The sequence below is a fragment of the Halichoerus grypus genome, chromosome 1 (genome assembly GCF_964656455.1).
Source record: "Halichoerus grypus chromosome 1, mHalGry1.hap1.1, whole genome shotgun sequence".
NCBI lineage: Eukaryota > Metazoa > Chordata > Mammalia > Carnivora > Phocidae > Halichoerus > Halichoerus grypus.
Window position 1 is genome coordinate 133,145,707 of NC_135712.1, and position 21,963 is coordinate 133,167,669.

The following is a 21,963-nucleotide window of genomic DNA, read 5'->3' on the forward strand; positions in this document are numbered from 1 at the left end:
CCTGTGACCTTGAGATCAAATATCGAAGGTTAACCCTTTCTGTGCAGAAGCAGAGCCAGATGGGCCCTGGAGATATTTTTTTTAAATATTTTTGTTTTAATATTACAAGAGATATTTATAATGGGTATTAGGATTTTTTTCTTAGCTGGGCAAGAGTGGGGTGAGGCTTTTAAAATCTCATCCTCTCTTCTACAAAAGACAGGCTATACTGTGTGGCCTCCCCTCACCCCTGCACTGTGTTGGTTTGCATTTTGACAGAGGAAAAAACTATTTTACCGAGAAACAACAACAACAATAAAAAAACAAAACAAAAACCCACTATGAATTGTCCCAGCATCTCATTGAAAATTTTTCTAAGTATTGAGTCCAGCTTTCCATGTTGAGAAACCTTTTTATCTGTTCAGATGAACGCTGTATATTTCCAGTGTGAAAAAAGCACATTCATCTCTTTTGGTTATCTTAATGCTAGGATATTTTAATTGTTACCATTGATGGCATTTATGACCCACCATTTCCAGTTATTTAGTGTAGCAAAACAAAGTCTCCCAAAATGTAGTAGTGTAAAATAATGATTGTGAGTCAGAAATTCAGAATACATAATGGGGATGGTTTGTCTGTGCTGCATAAAGTCTGGGCCCTCAGCTGGGAAGACTCACATGGCTGAGCAATGGCTCAAATGAATGGGGGCTGGAATTATTTGGAAACTTCTCACTCACATGTCTGATATGTGGGCCAGGATGACGTAAGGGCTTGGCTCAGCTGGAGCTGTTGACAGGAGCACGTACACGTGGCTTCTCCATGTGGATTGCACTTCTCATAGTGAGGTGGCTGGGTTCTGAATGGAAGCATCCCAGAAGGCAGCATCAGGAAAGTGAGAGTTCTAAGACCCAGGTAGAGCTGCATGGCCTTTTGTGAGGTAACCTTGGAAATCACAAAATGTCACTTCTACGCTCTTTGATCAAAGCTGTCACAGGTCTGCCCATATTTAAGAGGAGGTAATAGAGATGGAGCAGTATCAAAAAATTTGTGATTGTTTTTAAAACCACCACAATACCCAATTCATAGTGCTTTTTTTTTTTTTTCCTAAGAGATATTCCCCTACTAATTATCTTAAAAAGCAATAGAAGATATCTGGCACTTTATGGGGGGAAACCAGAGGTCAGTGCTGTGTTTGATGATAAAGCACAGGAATCTTATCAATGAGTTCCTTTCCCTCTCCCAATATTACCCAGTTTATCAGTCTACACACTGGGTTCCAGAAACATGTTAGGGAGAAAATTAATTGCTAAGAGAATTTTATGTGAATTATATTTTTTTCCAAGTTTCCTTACAGTCTGTCGGGCTGGTGCATTAGCGGTCTCTCTGATGTAGCCGTCAGTAACTATAGGTCTATTAGCTGTTCATTTGTGGCATACAATAGACCCCAAAAACAGAAGATTGCTTTTAAACCGAGCCATTGTTTCATGAATATTAGAACACAAATCAATGCATATTGACTAGGGTTGTGTAGATGAACGTGATAACATTGCCCTCAACAAAATATCAGAAAGATGCATAAGGCTAGAACAAAAATAAGAAGCACTTAAGTTTTTCAAGATATTGAATTTTAGGTACTGAGCTAATAAGTTCATTTCTTCAGATGCTTGAAGCTGTCTGAACAGATACTATACTTTCCAAAGTACTTGCTTCTGTGTGGATGGTTGTGGGCAAGAGGCCAGAGAAGGATAATATAACTAATAAAACTAAGGTAACACTCCCACGACACTTTAACAAGCATTTTTCATTTTTATTGACACTCAAAACAAACATGTGAGGTAAGTTTTAACATCCCAGATTTACAGATGGGCAAATTGATGTCAGGGATTTTCTGCAGCACATCTAAGGTCACTCATTTTAATGGTGAAAAAATTTAAACTCCTCAGACATAATCGTTTTTGGAAAGTCGTACCTGATCCTCCTTAGCCAAATTGAAGTACTCCTCTGTGTTCTTATGATACCTTGAAATCTCTCCATATCCACCACTTTGTGTTGTAATTATCTTCTGTGTTTGTTTCTCCCCACTTAACTTGACGGGAAGGACCTTGTCTCATCCATCTGTACCCACTAAGGATTTGAGCTAAAGTGACCAGCTAATGTTTGTAGAATGAATGTGTGATTGAGGGTCTTTTAACATTAAAATTCTCTACCGACCCATGGTGCATTTCAAGGAAGAAGTGTTCTGTTAGAATATGGTGAAGAAAAGCTGGTGTTTGTGGATAGGCTAGAAGGAAGCCATAGACATAAAGACCTGTGATCATTGGTGGCAGGGAGATGTGGTCAGACATCAGTACTATATCAAGTGTGGTGTGGACTGAGAATTGATCATTGGTTTTAGCAATGTGGAGGACATTGGTGACTATGTTAAGAATAGTTTGGGTGGCATGTTGGGGTGTGAAAGTCTGACTATAAGTAGTTCAAGGGAGAATTAGAGGGGAGGAATTGACACCAGAAATTATATATGATATTTCAAGTTTTGCTACAAAAAAGATCAGTGAACAAACTGGAAGGTGGGGTTCAGAAAAAGTAGTTTTTGTTTTTTGGTTTTTTTCTAAGAATATATATATGTAGTGTGCCTCGGTGGCTCAGTCAGTTAAGTGTCTGCCTTCAGCTCAGGTCATGATCTCAGGTTCCTGGGATTGAGCCCTGCATTGGGCTCCTTGCTCAGTGGGGAATCTGCTTCTCCCTCTGCCTCTCCTCCACCCCACCCCCTGACCTCTTGCTCATGCTCATTCTCACTCTCTCTCAAATAAATAAATAAAATCTATATGTATATGTGTGTATCTGTCTATCCCTTTTAATGAAATGCAGTATGGAGTACATAACATCCATGAAGTACATAAGATTTCCTGCATATAAGTTCAAAGGCTTGATTAGATTAGGTTAAATACTTTTGTCAGTAATATTTCATGGGTGATGTTGTGCACTTCATTTTGCATTTCATTAGGAGACACTAATATGGGGTTGTCTAGTGATTCGAAATTTCTATTTTTCTGTATTATTTGGTTAGGGTTGTATCCAATAGATATTTATACTTATAAAGGCATGGTTTCCCTTTTGCAATTAGCAAACAATCTGTGCAGTGATATTTTGGTACTGTGTGGAAATTCTGTTTCTATATTTCATTTAGTACCTAAATCAATTTTTTAACTGGAGAACTTTAGATGATGATTTTCAAATTTATCATTTTCCCCTACATTTTTAGCTGGAATTTTTTTTTTAAAGACGAGCTTTTTTCATCAACTGAGAATGAATTATACTTTTTCCTAAAAGCTTAATTCTTTCCCTTTAATTACCAATTAACAGAATAAGAAGTTACTTCAATTATGGAAAATGGCTTTTTTTTAAATGAGGTGTGTGTTTGGTGGGGAGTGAGTTGTTATTGTTTGTTTATTCAAGTAGGTGCAATAACAGCATGTTTACAAGTTGAAGGGAATGATCCACTAGAGAGGGAACCATCAATGGTATAGAAAAGAGAGGGGAGAACAAATCGATTAAGTCCATGAAGAGAGAGATGGACTTGGATATGTATGTATGAATGGCTCACTTATTTTAGTGAATGAAGAGTAGATGGTTCTGATGCTGGTAGGTAGTTAGATGTATTTGTGGGAAATCTGTAGAAGATCTATTCTTGGTGAAATACGAAGCAAGGCCAGGAATAGAATGCATAAAATAGAGATATGAAAGGAGTGATTTATTGTAATGATAAGTTCTAGGCAAGACCACTGGAGCAGTGAGGGACATAATTTATAATAGAGAGGTGGTCAAGGAACTGAGCAAAGTGTTAGAAAGATCATTTATTTATGTATTGACATTGCCAAGAAATGGTACAATAGCAATCTTGGGGAGAGGGACAGTGAACCAAGAGCTAAAAATATTAAGGACAGGGAGTAACCTACTGCAGTAGATGACAAATAATGAAGGGTAGAGGGTAATTTACTGTGATAACATAAAATTCAAAGGTGAGAATATTTTAAGGGAAGTATGAGAAAGAATGGTCCAGGAGTGATGATGAGGAATAAGAAGGACACCTTTCTACCTCCAGGTGCAGTGAAATGGGCTATAAGAAAGCAATTTCCTTAGCGGGGAGGCAAATTTCTAAAACAATTTTCCAGCCATTTGATTACAATGTGCTTTGGTGTAGGTTTCTTCATATTACTTGTGCTTGGAAATTTTTGAGCTTGAATTTGTGGGTTTATCATTTTCATTGAATTTGGAAAATTTTGGGCCAAATATTTTTTCTGTCTCCACCCCTTCCACTCCTTCTGAAACTCCACTTAGATATATTAGGCCTTTTGAAAGTTTCCCACAGCTCAATGATGCTCTGTTCTTTCTCTTTTTTCATTCATTTTTATTATTATTATTTTGGATAGTTTCTATTGCTCTGTCTTCAAGTTTACTAATTTTTTCTTCTGTAATGTGCAATCTTCTATTGATCCCATCCACCTTATCTTTCATCGCTCACAGTTTCATCTCTAGAATTTTGATTTGAATAATTTTTTTTGTCTTTGGAATCTCTTCTGCAAATTCTTCTGCCACATAATCTAGCTCCCTGAATATGTGGCATACCGTTATAATAACTGTTTTAGTGTCCTTGCCTACTAATTCTATCATCTGTGTCATTTCTGAGTCATTTTGGATTGACTGACATTCCTTTTCACTAGGTGTCACATTTATCTGATTTTTGCACGTCTGGTAAGGTTTGATCGTATACTAGACACTGAATTTTACCTTGTCGAGTGCCAGATATTTTTCTATTCCTATAAATATTCTTGAGTTTTGTTTTGGAACATGGTTAAGTTACTTTTAAACAGTTTGATCTTATTGGGTCTTGCTTTTAAGGTTTGTTAGGTGGGAACAGACTGTATTTAGCATGGGATTAATTTCCCCCATTAGTAAGGCAAAACCCTTCTGAATACTCTACAAAATGCCCAGTCAGTTATGAGGTTTTCTAGTCTGGCTAAAGGAGCTGGATGAAGGGATCAGGCACTGTTCCTGGCACTGAGTACTAGGCACATTTACTTTTAATCCCTTTGGGTTATTCTTTCCCTAACTTGGGATAGTTTTCTCACATGCATATGCTGATTTAGTATTCAGCTAAAGATGAGGAGGAACCATTTGCAGAGCTCCACAGTCCTCTCTATGTGTCATTTTTTCTTCTCTGATGTCTGTCCTATAACTCTAGCTACCTCGGTCTCCCTAGACCCAGGGAAACTGGTGTGTTCTACCTGGAGTCTCCATCCCTGTACCATGGCCTAGAAAATTACTGCAGGCAGCAAGCTGGGGCTGTTATAGGACACACTTCACTTCTTTTCCATCTTTTAGGGGTAATTGTATTTTGTTGCCTGATGACCACTGTCTTGAAAACTAGTTCCATGTATTTTATGTTTTTTTTTTTTTTTAATTATTTCAGGCAGGAGAATAAATCCAGTTCCTGATACTCCATCTCAGCCAGAGTAGAAGCCCAAGTAAGGCTGTTACAAGTCACCTATTTTTGTTGTTGTTGGAATAGTATATTAACATGATATGGATTAGCTGATCAGCTTATCTGAGAGCAAGCAGGACTGTGAGGGAATAAGAGTTGGAAAGAGTAATTCTGAGGAAGAGACTGAGACTAAAAGTGAGGGAGTATTTAGCTTAGGTCAGTGTGGGAGCATCAGCAGTTAGGAGAGGGCTAATATTACCCATCTCTACACTGATAGGGCAGCCTGAAAAAGAGCATCTACTTCTAAATCTTTTTTTTTTTTTTTTTTTAAGATTTTATTTATTTATTTTACAGAGAGAGGGAACACAAGCAGGGGGAGTGGGAGAGGGAGAAGCAGGCTTTCCGCAGAGCAGGGAGCCCAATGTGGGGCTCGATCCCAGGACCCTGGGATCACCACCTGAGCAGAAGGCAGACGCTTAACCAACTGAGCCACCCAGGTGCCCCATCTACTTCTAAATCTTTAATCATTTGAAAAAATTAAATTATTATTGTAGTAAGCGAAGTTGGTTGTTTTAAGATGTTCGTGTGTCTTTTATTTGCCTACCTCAAATCTACTAAGATGAATAAGCTATGTTTTGTTGGTTTTAGTAGTAGCCTGTCTGCAGTAAGGAGAAGAGAAAGCATTGCAATTACAATCAATATAATACTGTCATGGTCTATATCCAACGGCAAGAAGCAATTTTCATGAAATGAAATAAATGAAGGCTTTAAAAGAGTAAGTAAAAGGAGGTTAGATTTGCAGAGGTAGAATCTTAATATCTTAATAGAAAAATAATTGCTGGTAGAAGTTCTTATGAAGAAAAACTCAATTACAAATTTACATGAAGTGTTTCTAATTAATTGTTTCTGTTGGGATAAAGGACCTTTCCTCCCAAACCCCATCCTTACACCTCTATCATTACCATAAAGCAATGACCTTAGGAAGATTAAATTAATTATAAAAACACATAAAGTAGCTAGATTCTCTTTGCAAACATGAGTGTTGCACAAAAGGATTTGGGATCCTGTTATATTTACATAACCAGAAGGCTACCTCCTCTGGGACTATAGGATATGCATTCTCTTGATTCTTCCCTGCCCACATTCCCTTAAAAATAGGGCATCCGACTCACATATTACGGTTCATAAGTGAGAGTTAGGAACTGGTATCTTCCTTCTGTGACATAATGAGCTATTCAATTTACTTTTTTTGGTAGAGAAATAGGAGAAGGAAACAGAAACTAGGAGATGGAATTGAGTATAACACAATTTTATCCACGCATTGGTAGGTTAAAAATAAAAGTAAAAATGTGAAGTTAAAAATTTAAGCAGCTGGGATTTGTTTTCTGGCTCATGGTCCTGACCTTGTAAGGTCCAAAGTACTCGAGCCATGCAGGTTGCCAGACTGCAAGTGGGCTGAACTGGTGGGTGTCACCAAATAGCCCCCACTCCTACTGAGCAATGTAGGTCTCATTTAAGTATGCAAAACTCTTGATGAAGCTGGACACCTCCTTTAAATCCAGGGATGTAGTAGCCAGGTGTGCTACTGGAAAAAAAACCCAACAAAAGAAACTTGCTACGGTGATTTTCCAATGCAGAGGTAGCCAGATCTATATAACTAGCATCCTCCACTACATAGACAAAGGGCTTTTGTACTCCAGATGGGCACAGTGAGGGCTACATCTCTATTCATATACAGACTCTGAGGCAGCATTCCATGAAACAGAGGCTGGGTTTGAGCATTATAAAAGCTGTATACTATGGCCTTTCTGGCCTGGCATTGACATTATTCATTTCATCTTCATAAGAGTATTAAAGTTTCAAGCGTGAAGTGCTTGTACTTGTTAGGGACTTGAGTTCTAAGCTGACCTGCTGGATAGTTGGTATTATTATAATACCCCACAGAGAGTGGCTGTAGTGGTATTAGCTCCTCTGCCAAGGTCTGTATATTTTGACACTATTTGCAGGGAGGGAAACTCAGGCATGAAAAGCTGAAGCATGCTGGAGTAAGCAATATGACTGTTTCCTTCTCTATAAGTGTATCAAATGTACCTAATAAAATTCTCGATTCTGATAAAATATTTTTTATGTTTGTAACAAATGCTCACACAAGTTCTATGAGAAATGAACGTTCGGTCTTGGATAGACTTCAAATGTCTAATTATTCTGAAAAATTGCTCAGGATATACATTTGGCAGCATATCATACATCCACTACACACACAAACCACACACACACACACACACACACACACATATGCATGCATGCATATATATATATATGGATTTTCATTTAGTCACTCATCAGCAGTTATTCATTGAGCTTCTGTTTTTGTACGGTGCTAAATACTGGGGATGAAAAGATGAATAAGATACTCTCTGACTTTAAGGGTCTTGTATATGGTAAGATATGATTGGAGTGTAATTTTTATTTGTTGTATGGATTTTGAAATTACATTAGCTGCATTGATCAGAGTCATATAAAAGAAAAATAGAGAGTATGGATTATGAACTGAATTTCAGACTGTCTTTGGAGAACCAATACTAACAGATATGTGACAAAAGGGTTAGAAGTCATCTGTTTTATTAAGAAATTGAATTCTGACTTACTTTTTGCCTTCAGGGGCACAAGTAATTTGCTTTCCAGGAGTGGAAACAGATCCATGTTCTACTCTCCTGATTTTTTTTCCAAGCAGTTCCAATCATTTTAAAATTATAGCTGATGCATCGGCTATGCCTTCATATCCCTGATGCCACCAGAGATCACACCTTCCCTAGGAGGGAGGCTAGGTCAGTAGTGGTTTTATGTCCAAGTTACAGATTGACATCCAAGCAGAGTAAGCCACTCAGTCCAAGGTCACACAGCTACCAAGTGTTGGAGCTAGGACTAGTTGGCTTCTGTGCCCAAAGCCCACTAACCATATTAAACAAGCTGAAGTTTGCTCAGGTAGACAGTTTTCCAGACTTGCCTTTGCCAATTTTAAGGGCCTCAAACAAGTGTTCCTCCTACAAAAACTTGCCACCTTCTTTCCCCTCTACAGAAGGCTGAGAATGAGCAGGATGGGCAACAGAAAGTGGGTATGACATACCCAGGATTCTTGGTTCTTCCTTCAGAATTTTGGTTTGGAAAGGGGGAAACATTCCCTGAGCTATAGATGCCACAGAAGTATCCCACTCCCTGTCTCCATCATCTGACAACAGAGAGGTAGAGATCCTCTTCTCTGCCTACAACCGAGGAAACTGAGTCTCAGAGGGTTGAAATCATCCACTCATAGTTACACAGCTTGTAATTGCTCATGTTTATTCAGGTCACATCAGCCTTCAAGGGTTCTTTATCCTCTGATACTCTAGGCCCTTAAGCAGGAGTGTAGAAGAAAAAAAAAATAGGGATAGCTAGGTTGTAAAAGGAAGTGAGAAGAGCTAGGTGGATTAGCACTGATATAGGACAGCAGGAGGGTGGCAGGAGGTGGAGAGGAGCGAGAGAAGTATCTTGGCTTGTGCACAGTATCATTGGTGTGTATGACTATTTAACACACTGGCTTCTCCTTCATGTAGAGCAATTTTCTCTTTATGCTCTTCCTTCACCTTAGAGGGTATATAATTCTGTCTGTATTCTTTTTGTGGATATAATTACAGGAAACCTCTTAAAAATACAATTTACTTGAGAAATTATTTTAAATTGTATATTTATAAAACATATTATCTTAGTGTTTAAGTCCTAAAATTAAAATTCCAATGAAGGCTTTTTATTCACAATTATAGCAGGGCTTTTCACATGGCTGATAATGTTTTGGACCCATATAGTATCTTTTTAATAAGGAGCTCAAATTATTCTAGTGGGTGGCTGCTTGGCACAGAGGTTAGGAGCAGACAGATTGCTTTTGAATCCTGGCTCTAGCACAGCTGTGTGACCTTGGGCAAGGTTCTTAACCTCTTTTAACTCATGTAGTTATCTACAAAATGGGGGTAATTTCTGCCTCACCAGGATGTCGTGAGGATTCAATGACACATGTAATATGGGGTCTAACGCAGGGCCTTGTGTAAAAGAAGAGGTCAGAAACTGTTAGCTTTCTTCCTCTTTCCTCCCCACAGGATGGAGGATTGACTTCTATCTTGTTGGCCTCATTGTACAGAGGAGAAATAGAGACAGAAGCGAAGGATTTACCATATTTCCCAGCAGAATCCAGTCCTATTAACTTTCAATTTGCAGTTCTAGCTACTGACTCTGTTAAACTTGGATCTATAGTCAGGGAGGAAACCCTGTAGGAGGGAATAATCTTATTTGGGGTTGTTGAAAGATGCTGATTCTGTGTCAGTTTGACACTTTCTGAGGTTCTGTGGGAAAAGTAGTAGCTGGGCATCTAGCTCTCTCCCTGAGAAGCTGTGTGACTTTGGTCAAGTCATTTGACCACTGTGGGCCTGGATGCTTTTATAACAGTTGAACTTCATCTCTCTTTTAGGATTTACATTTTTTTCTTCTACTTTCATTACATATATATTTGCCTGTTTCCACCGTTAGACCCTAAGTGTATGGAGGACAGAGATCTATCCTGCTTCCCCGGCATCTCACACTGTGTCTTTCCCATGCCTGATATATTGCTAATCAGAAAAGCTGGAGTAGGTTTTGTATGAGATGGTATGATGGTGTCACAACTCATAGCAAAGTAATGAATCTATTATAATAACTGAATACACACACATGCATGTACTCAGACTCGCATACATGAACCCCCTCAAGATATAGCCATTCAAAATAGTGTGATAACTATGGTCGAGTATATCCTTCACAAATGAGCTTTAAGGTGAACTCTTCCAAGGTTCCTTTTTTTGAGCATTATGAAAATAGCCCTTGTCAAATTTATTTGTTTGCTTGTTCATTGTTTCTCTTTCCTGCTAGCATATGAGCACCATGAGAATAGGAACCTGTTTGTCTTGTTCTTCACGGTACCTACTGTACTAGAATAGTGCCTAGACATGGTAAGACTTCAACGTATGTTTGTCGAATGAATTATAATGAATAAAGAAAAAGCCATCACTCCTTCAGACTGTTTGCCTGCAGGGCAAGAGTACCAGGAAGATGACCAGATCCTGGCCATGGTTACAACAACATCACTTGTACAGGCAAGTTACTAGATGCCTGTGAGGAGAGGGGCCGGTTGGGACTGTTATAGGTATTGGGGTTTACAACACCTGTAAGTGGCCCCCTCTATGAACCTTGATAGAAATAGAAAATTGATGTAATAACTCTAAATGAGGATGACAGAAGTTACATTTAATAGCTCTAAACCAAATTTATAGAAGCAGGTAATGAAGTTGTTTTTCTTTTAATTTTGTCTTCAGTTTACCTCTCACCCTGACTGAACCTAGATGATGCCTTCCTCTTGTCCTAAGCTTTTCTAGCCTCACACTGTCATCACTCATATCATCTCTCATGTCTTTTCTTTTACTTTTTACTCATTTGTCCAATTTTTTTTCTCTTTCTGCCCCAGGCCATATTCCTTACTCTTCTATTCATCCTGTGAATAGGAGGGTCCTCACACCTAGGATGTTGCCTTCTTTCTATCCCCAACCGTATAAACGCAGCTGGCACACACTAAATCTGCAGGATAAAACCCTTCTCTATTTCCTCCGCCTAAGGCACCTGGGAATTTTGCATAAGTTTCTTCCACTTGGCACTTAATTTCATATTACTGTTATAATCATTTATTTCAGTGAATACAAGTTCCAGATGAATGCAAGTCCACAGAGGAACCAAGACTTATCTATACTGCTATCCTGGAAGATTTTACCCACTGTACAAAAGAAAGTGTTTGCAGTTCTCCTGACTTTCTCCCATTTTTCTTTTTTCTTCCTCATTTGCAAATTAGCTCCCACATTCCTTGTAGCTTCTAGAAATGAATCAACTTAACTACATCTGTATTTGTTAAAGGGGTGACTGTAGCCATCATGTAATTTGAACTGCTCTGGTGAGAGATAATATGTTTTCGAATAATTCATTCTTACCTCACAGGACACTCGATTTTACACCTTTTGGGATTCATGACTTTGAAATCTTTAAGATGTTCCTATTTAATTAAAACTTTGGGGGAGGAAAAGTAATAATTAAGATATTAAACAATGGGTGGGGCACCTGGGTGGCTCAATCGGTTAAGCATCTGCCTTCCGCTCAGGTCATGATCTCAGGGTCCTGGGATCGAGCTCCACATCAGGCTCAGCAGGGAGCCTGCTTCTCCCTCTGCCTCTGTCTCTCTCTCTCAAATAAATAAATAAAATCTTTAAAAAAAGATATTAAACAATGGGGCATAAAAACAATATTTATTCTTTCATGCTTCTATAAATAAACTTTACCCATAATTTCTACTCACATTGTTTTGCTTAACATTGTAATATAAACATCTTCCATGCTGTTACACAGAAATTCATAATGATCATTTTTGGGGCCCCTGGGTGGCTCAGTCAGTTAAGACACTGCCTTTGGTTCAGGTCATGATCCCAGGGTCCTGGGATCAAGTCCTGCATCAGGCTCCCTGCTCAGTGGGGAGTCTGCTTTTCCCTCTCCCTCTGCTGCTCCATACTGCTCATGCTCTCTCTCACTCTCTCTCTCAAATAAATAAATAAAACATCCTTAAAAAAAGAAATTAATAATGATAATTTTTAATGGCTGCATAATATCCATTGATTGGATATTACCATAATTGATTTAACTATTTATTCCCTCATTATTAATTGCCTTCAACCTTTCCTTAATCACTATTTTGATTATCTTTATGAATGTGCCCTTCTTCATATTTTGTCTTTTTATTTTGTAAATGATAAATATTAATTAGGAAAAGAACAAGGAATGTTGAAAAGTAAGACAAGAGCAAAAATATCCATTCCAAATTTCACTATCCTTAAAGAGCAATAATTAATATTAGGTGAATGTAATTCCAGATATCTTTCTATGCTAATACGCAGATTAATGGAGATTCTATTGTATAAATATTAGATGTCTCTTTATAGCATAGAGTCTTCAGAGACACTGGAAATTTGAGGACTTCATTTTCCTCCCCTTATACTGCCACAAGGCCATATAAGCCATACTTCTTATATACCCAGGTACCATCTTGGAGACCAACAAGGGAGACTACAACTTTAAATATTTGAGCATTTAGCTGGATCATTCAAGCTGGGACTAGATATAGACTAGCACTGTTTTCATTACTGAATCTCACTGAGTAGGCTGGGTTTTGGCAGTGGAACTGTAGGAGACACCTATTCACTACCCCATGGGCTGGTAAACTCCTTGCACGTGAAGAATGTTCATTCTGTCCCATAGCAATCATTTTAACCATCAGCGAGATGACTTCTGGAGCTAGCTTCAAATTAGTACATGTAAAGGTCAAAGAGTTTTTTTGTTTTTTTTTTTAAAGATTTTATTTATTTATTTGAGAGAGAATGAGAGAGAGCACATGAGAGGGGGGAGGGTCAGAGGGAGAAGCAGGCTCCCTGCCGAGCAGGGAGCCCGATGCGGGACTCGATCCAGGGACTCCAGGATCATGACCTGAGCCGAAGGCAGTCGCTTAACCAACTGAGCCACCCAGGCGCCCAAGGTCAAAGAGTTTTATAAATGATAATACTGTGCGTCTTTCCTTGGGCCAATCTGTAGCTGTTTATTCATAATCTCTTTAATGTTTAAAAGTGCCTAAAATATTCACTAGAGATAAAAGGAGTAGATGTTTTTGGTATTTGGCCTCTGTAAAAGCCACAATTTACCTTAAAATCTTTCTCTATGCCTAAATCTGTCTCTTTGGGGTCCAGTTTCTAATGTGTTAATGCTCCAAGTGGTTATACTTCTTAAAAAAACACCAACCATAGAACTGCCAAAATATATTAGCTTTATGTCTAAACAACACTTGTGTTTTGTTATAACTATTTTAACTATTGAGAGTGAGGGTTATTGTCTCAGCTACCCTGGGAAATTTCAAAGATTTAAAGAGGTTGGACTTTGGAGAAGTTCTTTCCCTTCTTAATCCTTCACTGGTTACAAACGTCTGTGGGCCCTATAATTGTTTCTTAACATTGTCTGGTAGATCAATATGATGCTTTCATGCCCTTTAGATTAGAAACTTCTGGCTTTAAATCCCCTAACCCACACTTTAGGATTAGTGCTAAAGTTTAACATGCAGTCCATGACCATTCAGTGCTGGGTCACACTTCACAGGTCACATCAGTGATTACTCAGGTGCAATAGGAACCTGGCAACCTTAAAGGGTAAGCCATGGGACCTCCCCATTATTTCAGTGGTGTCTGTCTTCCCTCCCTCACCAAATCAGGTATAAAGTGTGTGTCAGTGTAAAAATGGCATGGCAGACAAAAGGCTGTCAGGCAGGCATTAAATTTAAACTTTCAGGGTGAATGGAGGGGAACAGTGCACTGACAGCCAAACCTGTGATGTTCTTTTCTTGCAAGTTTCTGTTTGGGTGTAAAAGAGTACAGGCGGGCTACGTATGAATCATCCTGTCCGGTGCAGAGCACAATGTGAACTGTGGCTACTTGTGTGATTATGGCTTTTGGTCTCCTATTGTAAAACTATCCAAGAACCTTTTGTGATAAAGTTCAGATCAGTTCAATTAATGAGTCTGTGGATTGCAGAAGGGGGCAGTTTGTCAACACGTTCATCAGAGAAGAGATGGGAAGGCTGAGCATCTAGACCTTGAGAGGACAATATTTTCCTGGTCATAGACCTATAAAATTGGACCCTGGGTTATCGTTGCTTTGTTTTATTGCAACACATTTTAGAACATGCTGGGCACATTATTCTTTAGAGTTTTTAAAAACTCAAATCTCTGAAAGATATTATTTGATGGGGTCATGAAAGATAGCATTTGTATATATAGATACAGCACGTGTGTTTCAAGATCTGGAGACAAGACAGTTGACTTAGCCATGAGTTTCATACATAATATACTTTGACACCTAGATATGTTTGCTAATATTTTCCATTCCATTATTTTTATATGTTGAATGGCACATTTGAGCTGGATATTCCAAAATTCTCTTTATATTAGTAATCTAGATATGACATATTTTTCAAAGATGGATATACAAGTATATATGTACATATATATACATATATACATATATCCCATGCCACATATTATTATTATAATATGACTAACATTCCTCATGCCAAAAAGGGAAACTGTGTTTCCCTTGTATCTGGGCAGGGAGCTTATGACTGCTCTGACAAATCATGTATGCCAGAAGTGATGCTCTGTGACTGTCAAAGCTAGGTGATACAAAGAATATAGCATCTGCTTGGTTCTTTCCTGGTGGGATGCTTGCCCTTGGAACCCAGCTGCCATGCTGTGAGGAAGCCCAAACCATCCCATACAGAGTGACCACATAGTGAGGTCTGCATGGAGTGGAAGCAATGTCCCCAGCTGACACCGAGCAGCAACGGCTACATGTGAATGAATGACCCTTCACGTGATTCCAGCCACAGCCTTGCAGTCTTCTGACTGAGACCCCAGACAGACATTGGGAAGCGAAGACAAGCCTTTCTTGACCCACAGATATCATGAAACAATAAAATCATTATCATTATTTTAAGCCAGTATGTTTTGGGGGTGATCTATTATACAGCACAGTGACTGGAACACTGGAGCTTTTTTGAGTTGGTTGTTTTGTTTTGTTTTTTGGTATGCTACCTGGAGAACTGTGGGTTGCTCCTGACGTCTTATTTGCATAAATGTCCCTGTTCATATGGGGTAAATATGTTGATAAGTCCTCTGGCTGTCTGCCCTCCTACATGCCTAAGAGGTAAATTCTCTTTCATGCTTCTACATTATTCAGACAGGGCCTTTTCCAAGAAACTTTCCTTAAAACTTCTGGGTTGATTTAGATACCATTTTTCTGGGATCCCTTAACAATCTGTCAATGGTGATCACACTGTGCTGTAATGACCAGTTTACTTGCCTTTTCTTCCTGTTAGACCCTAAGTCCCAGACAGTGAGGGTTATTTGTCCCATTTTTGTCTTGATAGCACTTAATACCATTTTTGGCACATGGTAGGTGCTTAATAAATTCTCACTATAGAATTATGCAATTAGGACTTAGTTTGTCCAGGCCTTGACTCAGAGAGCAATGGAAGAGAGGTAAAAGAGTTTCCAGAAGTGGGTTACCATGAAATAATATTTCTAAGTGAAATTCTAATTGGGAGATTTTTAATAATGTCCCAAAGAGAAGTTTTCCTTCTTAGAAAATGTACAAAACTCTAGCTGCCTCCAGAGAACATAAGTGTCATTATTATGAGTTGGCATCTAGAGAGAAAGAGATCAACACTTGGTGGGCTGTTCCAGAAACACTGGATATCTTATAAGACAGCATCACTGGGAGCTAAAGACAGAAGATAGGCTAGGGAGATTAGAGTCCCTTCTCTTGCTTTCTTGACTTTGGGGTCAAATATAGGGGAAGCCTCCAGTCTTGACTTCTTCATCTCAATAGTTCATGAACTCAGTGTCCCTCAGATGCCCCTGGAGATCTTTTTATGAATGCATTTCCCAGGCTCCAGGTGCAGAACTCTGAGGCATTAGATCTTGGTTGAGCCAGGAAGATGCATTTTTAATATGCTCACCAGTGGAATTCAGATACTGAAGTATGAGGACCATACTTTGAAAAAAAAAATCCCCCCAAACAACATGGTAAACTGAAGAATAAAATTTCTTTCAGATACTTGTGGAAACTGGGGCTCAGAAACTTTGGGAGGTACTGGCAGCAATTATGGAAACCATATACGGAAATTTGATCCTTGAATTTCTAACTGGGAGTATGTCAAAGATTATCCTAGAAATTACTATAAATAAGTGACATTTCTCGGTTGGGTTTAGGATTTAGTTTCGTGTCTTGATGATGTGTAACATATTAAGGTTTGCAGTGCGAACAAAGATGGATCCTGAGTACATTTCCTCTCTTGAGTGCTGAGTATTGATCTCCCAGCTCTCCTTTTGCATTCTTCTAACCCTGTGTCATAACTATATTATCTCATGACCTCCCACCCCTGCCAGCTGCACCTTCTGTTTCCTCCCAACCTTATGTTCCCTTTATGTATTAAGTCCAACCTGACAATTTCCAAGGCAAATTTATCACCAGAAAGATGTGACTGTGGTTTCCAGGATTTCAACCCCATTCCAGGGGACATAAATAGATTCCTGAGGTAAAGGACTGTGACATTTACCACAGCTGCTTTTATAACATTTGGCTTTTAACCTCAAATGTTCAAAGTGTAGTTAAAAAAAAAAAAAACTCATCCAAGTCAACTGTAATTAAACAATACTTTAGCTCTGTTTTGTAACTTCCATGGAACTGGCCTTCTGCTTTGATGGTCAATGTACTCATCAACTGTCACAGTTTCAAATGGCTTGATTCCTAAGTGGCTGTATTCCCCTCAATATGGTTTTTTGTTTTTATTTAATGTAATGAATGCTTTTTTTTCCCAGGCTCATCTGAGAAATGTTTTGGAAGCAGCACCTGACCCATCTGTCTGTCCTGGCTCCACTACACTACCTGCCTTGACCAGAGTCTGTCCACCAGCAGGAGATCATATTATTACATCAAAGAGGTCTGAAACCCACATTTAACCCTTTGCATTTACCTAAGATTCCTGTACATGAAGGATATAGAGATTTTTCCCCTAAAAAAAAAAAAAACAAAGAGAAAGATGAAGAGAAAAATGAAAAATTGATTTTGTTTTTAAACGCAGAATAGTCTGAGGGCACTTGGGTGTGTGGAGACAATGCAGAAAGACTGGTTCTTTCCTGGACCCTGGGAAAAGCTGGTATGCAGTCATCTGATGAATTGGGGAGAGCTGGGGAAGCAATAACAGGCAGGGCAATGAGACACTACAAGATCAGCCAAGAGACAAGAGTTTGTCTTTGCATTCATATCAAGGTATTTTAGAATGGGTACAATTTTATTATTTTTGTCCCCCACTCTCTTAGTTAGGGGTCTCTAAAAGCAGAGCCTGCCTTATAGATTCCTCTGCAAGTGACACACTGAGATGGTATTGCTAGAAGGGGAGTGAAGGAAGCCAGGTAGGGCAGGGGAATAAAACTCAGTAAAGATATGGTTTTGACTGAAGTTTGCCTGTAGCCTTGTCCATGGGAATCTGTGGTGCACTGATTGTACCACGGAATTAAGCCCCTTTTGACATCCCACCTTTTGTCCTCCTGAATCTGTCATTGGCCACTGTCTATTTGAGGGTGGTGGTGCACCGTGATGTAATCTGGGTGAGGTGGCTTCTGTTCTCCTGAAGGTGGTTCTCCAGAGCAGGAGATTGTTGTGAGCCATGAAGAGCCGACACTCACAGCAGAGTGTGTGCAGTGACCTGCTGAAGGGGATCTGGGTGGGACATGAAAGGTATCCAGTACACTTCTTGTACATTTAAAATTTATTTAGTGTGGGACTCTTTCCCTCCCACCATCATGATCCATAGTTTTCCTGGTCCCTCCTGGACAACTGATAGTTCTACAGCCTCTTTAAGTTGAAAGACAGCATTTTGATTAAGAAGTTAAAATGTCCAGTCCAACATATAACATAATTCTTCTGACTTTATTCTGAGATAGGTCTTATCTCCCCTCCCTCCCTTCCATCCATGCCAGCTTCCTTGGGTATGTCAGGGTAAGGCTGGGTATGTACAAGAAAAAGGTGGATGGCTTATTGCTTGCTCACCACCTTCCCTGAGTGAGATACTGTTACTGACTGTTGGATTAGAAATCAGTGGATCAGAAATCAGTGAAAAAGTGGCAGATGTTCTACCTTGACCAGTACTAGGATAAGATGACCGTGTTCTCTGGGCTGAGTAGGTGCATACTTTCTGTCATGAACACTTGTGTTAGTTTTTCAGAGGCTCTCTTGTTGGGCCCCTGTGACTCTAAACCTCCCATTGTAAATGATGCCTTCTGTTCCTCTAGCTTTGGCCCTCCATATGAGCCTCTTGGGCAGGAGTCACAGTGGCTCCAAACTGATTTCTTTCCTGTAGAACCCACATCTGGTCCATAGGGAACACTCACGTGTACATCCTTTGTCCTTGCAACTTGGATGAGAGGACAGGAGAGCAAACTAAACAGGACAGCAACCCTTTATCTACCGCCAAAGCATCTGGCCAGCCTGTCTCTCTTGCTCTTTGATTTTGCAGACCAGAGACAGACACTAATCTATCGTGCTTGTCTAATTCCAGGAGACTGACATCCAGTCCGACAAGGAGTCCTGTTGAAGCCGCTATTTTATTTTTCTCACTAGTTTATCATGACAATTTTCCAATATTCAGTGAAGTTGAAAATATGTCCAGTGAACATCTATATACTTACCAACTACGATTACATTTTACTTTGCTCATTTTATTATGTATATATCCACTTACTCATCTCTTACTTCATCTTATTTTTGATACATTTCAAAATAAACTGCACACACACATCTGTATACTTCTGTGTGACCCTCACCATGCATATCATTAACTAGAGTTCAATATATGTCTGTTTTTACATGTAAAAGTTACGTACAATGAAATGTAAGCATCAAGTAAACTTTTATTGAGTTTTGAGAAATGTATACACCTGTGTAATCCAAAGTCCTATCAAGAAATAGACATTATCCCAGGAAGTCCTTCGTACCTTTTCAACATTAATCTCCACACCCCTCACCCACCAGAAGCAACCGTTGTTTTGTTTTCCCACCATATCAGATTTAGTGTTCTGAGACCTGTGAGAAATGAAATCACCCAGTTTGTATTCACCTGTGTATGGATTCTTTTACTTAGCGTGTTCCTGAGACTCATTTATGTTGTTATATGTATCAGTACTTCCTTTTTATTGATGAGGATTATTCTTTTTTATGACTGTGGCACAGTTTATTTATCCATTCTTCTATTTGTGGGTACCTAGACTTTTCCAGTTTTTGGCTAATATGAATAAAGTGCAGCCTCTCTCTTGGTTTGAGATGAAGAGTGGAGCTAGTTTGCCTGTTGTCGCTGTTGGAAGGATAAATTGAGCATGAGCATTGCAGTAAGGGAACAGTTCTCTCCAAAAAAATTTCTTTACCAATCCTCTATCTATATAGCCTCTAATACTCTTCTTGATCCTTTTATGTTTTCATTGAATCTCTCTCATTAGATTAATTTATGTTGTCTACTTTGAAAATCAACATTTCTGTTTGACAGCATATTTTGGTATCTGATACCTATGATATCTTGGTGCCTGAGTTGAAACTTCCAGTGTAGCAAACTGTGGGCACTCATTATTCTTTGAGTTTCAGCAGAGAGAAGGAGCTGTTTTGGTGGAGAGGGACTAATGAGGCTCTATAAGCTGAACAGTTCAGAGAAGTTGAAGGGGAGGAATTTGCTCACAAATGGCTGTGGCTGTCAAGTAGTGCTCCAGGCATGAGTTTCTCACACAACATCAAATAACGAAACCAACTATGAGGCTGCTCTTATTCCTAGTGTCTTGCTGAAGGAGGCTCTTGAATTTCTGGCATTATGAGATGGTTGATGAGAATGACCTCCATCAGTCATTACTAGTGAAGACAGCCATGAGACAAGGTAATGGATTTCATGACCAGCTTTGGCCCTGTGACAAACATGGCATTGGTGTCCTTGTGGCACCTTGTGTTATTACTAGCTGCACTGCTACTGTGGAGATGAAAATCTATAGAGCCACACTGCTGTGACCATGCTATGAGAAAGGGTAGTTCTTCAAGTTATTGTCTCATTTTAAGTAAGAACAAGTAATAAATTAATGAGAATCTTGAAGTAAAACTGATTCTGCTTCCTTTTAGCATGTAAATGTGCAAAGAATCTCAGTTAACCTTGTAAATTTGGTTCACTAATCCCAAAATATTAGGATTGTTAGCAAAAGTATATTGGATCTAGAGAAATGCAAGAGAACATTCATATTTATATATACAACAAAAAGTAGAGATGAAGAAAGCTGAAAGACCGCTAATATAATTATACCTCTTCTGTGAGAGGATGTAGGAAATGGATTAGACTCCAAGCCTCTTGAGGATGGGAAGGCAGATTTAAGGGTTGTAAATATTCAATACGTGTTTGTTATTGATGAAGAAGAGCATGGTTCTCTTTAAAGTCCAGTTAGTATCAAGGAAATAACTCAGTAATTTCTCCTTATCTTATTCCCAAATTTAATCTGAGAACAGTTTATCAAAGCTTGACTTTAAACCCCCAGTCACTGTGGAATAAGATTTGAAATAATTTATTTTTATAAATATATCATTAAATCAAAATTTACTTAATTTATTGGGAAAGTAATGGCTCTTACCAACTTTTTTTTTTTTTTAAGATTTTATTTATTTATTTGAGAAAGAGAGAAGAGAGAGAGCATAAGCAGGGGAAGCACAGAGGGAGAAGCAGATGCCCCATGGAGCAGGGAGCCTGACACAGGGCTAGGTCCCAGGACCCCAGGATCATGACCTGAGCCGAAGGCAAATGCATCCAGGTGCCCCCAACTTTTGTTTCTTTTAGGGATAAACAAATATAATGTTCTAAACATTCCGAGAACAATCTCTTTTATGATCTTGAAAATCCTTGGAGAATTTCCCATCCATTCTTGCTGTTGATGGAGTTTTGCCTGGCTTAAATTAAATGTTCAGATCCCAGTCAGGTATTTGGGTTGCAGGATGTCATAGAAAAGGTATCATGGTGCCTAAGGAAATGCTATATAAATAGCAGATGCTCAGTTAACTGAATTGAATTATTTTTAATAGTATCATCCTTCCCCCCCAAAAATGATCGACATAATGCTATGCAATACTTGAAAGTAACTAATCAAGGAAAACACAACACCAAAAATAAACATATAAACAAAGGTAAAGATAAAAGTAAAAATAAGTAAAAGGTAAAGGTAAAAATAGAGGTATAAAAAAGGTAAAGGTAGGGGTAAAATTAAAATGCAGGATATGTACTGTAAGATCCTGGGAGAATGGTCTCAGTATTTGCCTCTGAACTTTCTGGCAATCAATAAAAGAGAAAAGCAATCCCAAGACACACAGTTCACACATCTGTAAGATTAAACAAACCATTTGTTCAAAGGAAGCAATCTATTAATTGTTGAGAGGAATTTTCGCCTGTAGTGCATTCTTCTGACACAGAGTATGAATAACTTTCTGAAAAATATTCCTGTAGTAACATTCCTCAGTGTGGGGGGATGGTATAATACCAATGTGATTTAGTAGAAGTAGTTTTAAATTTTTCCTTAGGGAAAGAGGGTGCAGAGAAGGTGCTGCATTTATATATAGCTCTGTAGTGGTATGGTTCAATCTGTGGATAAATGGTCTTGAATGTTAGAGGAGTGGATGGACTACTTGTTCTTTAAGGCAATTTTCCAGAAATATTATTTCCCTTGACCAAAATTTTGGTAAGTCCTGAGTGTCAGTGAATTTGAGGTTATACTTTCTGACAATCACTTGGAC

General features: G+C 38.8%; 1 long non-coding RNA gene across 1 annotated transcript in view; it reads left to right on the top strand.

Moving 5' to 3' along the window:
• The window catches only part of LOC118542128 (uncharacterized), a 199,677-nt gene extending 182,576 nt beyond the window's left edge, over nt 1-17,101 (top strand). Inside the window, exon 3 of the long non-coding RNA XR_013443569.1 lies at nt 16,980-17,101. This is a non-coding gene — a long non-coding RNA (uncharacterized LOC118542128). The remainder of the gene's footprint in view (nt 1-16,979) is intronic.
• Nucleotides 17,102-21,963: the final 4,862 nt, after the last annotated feature.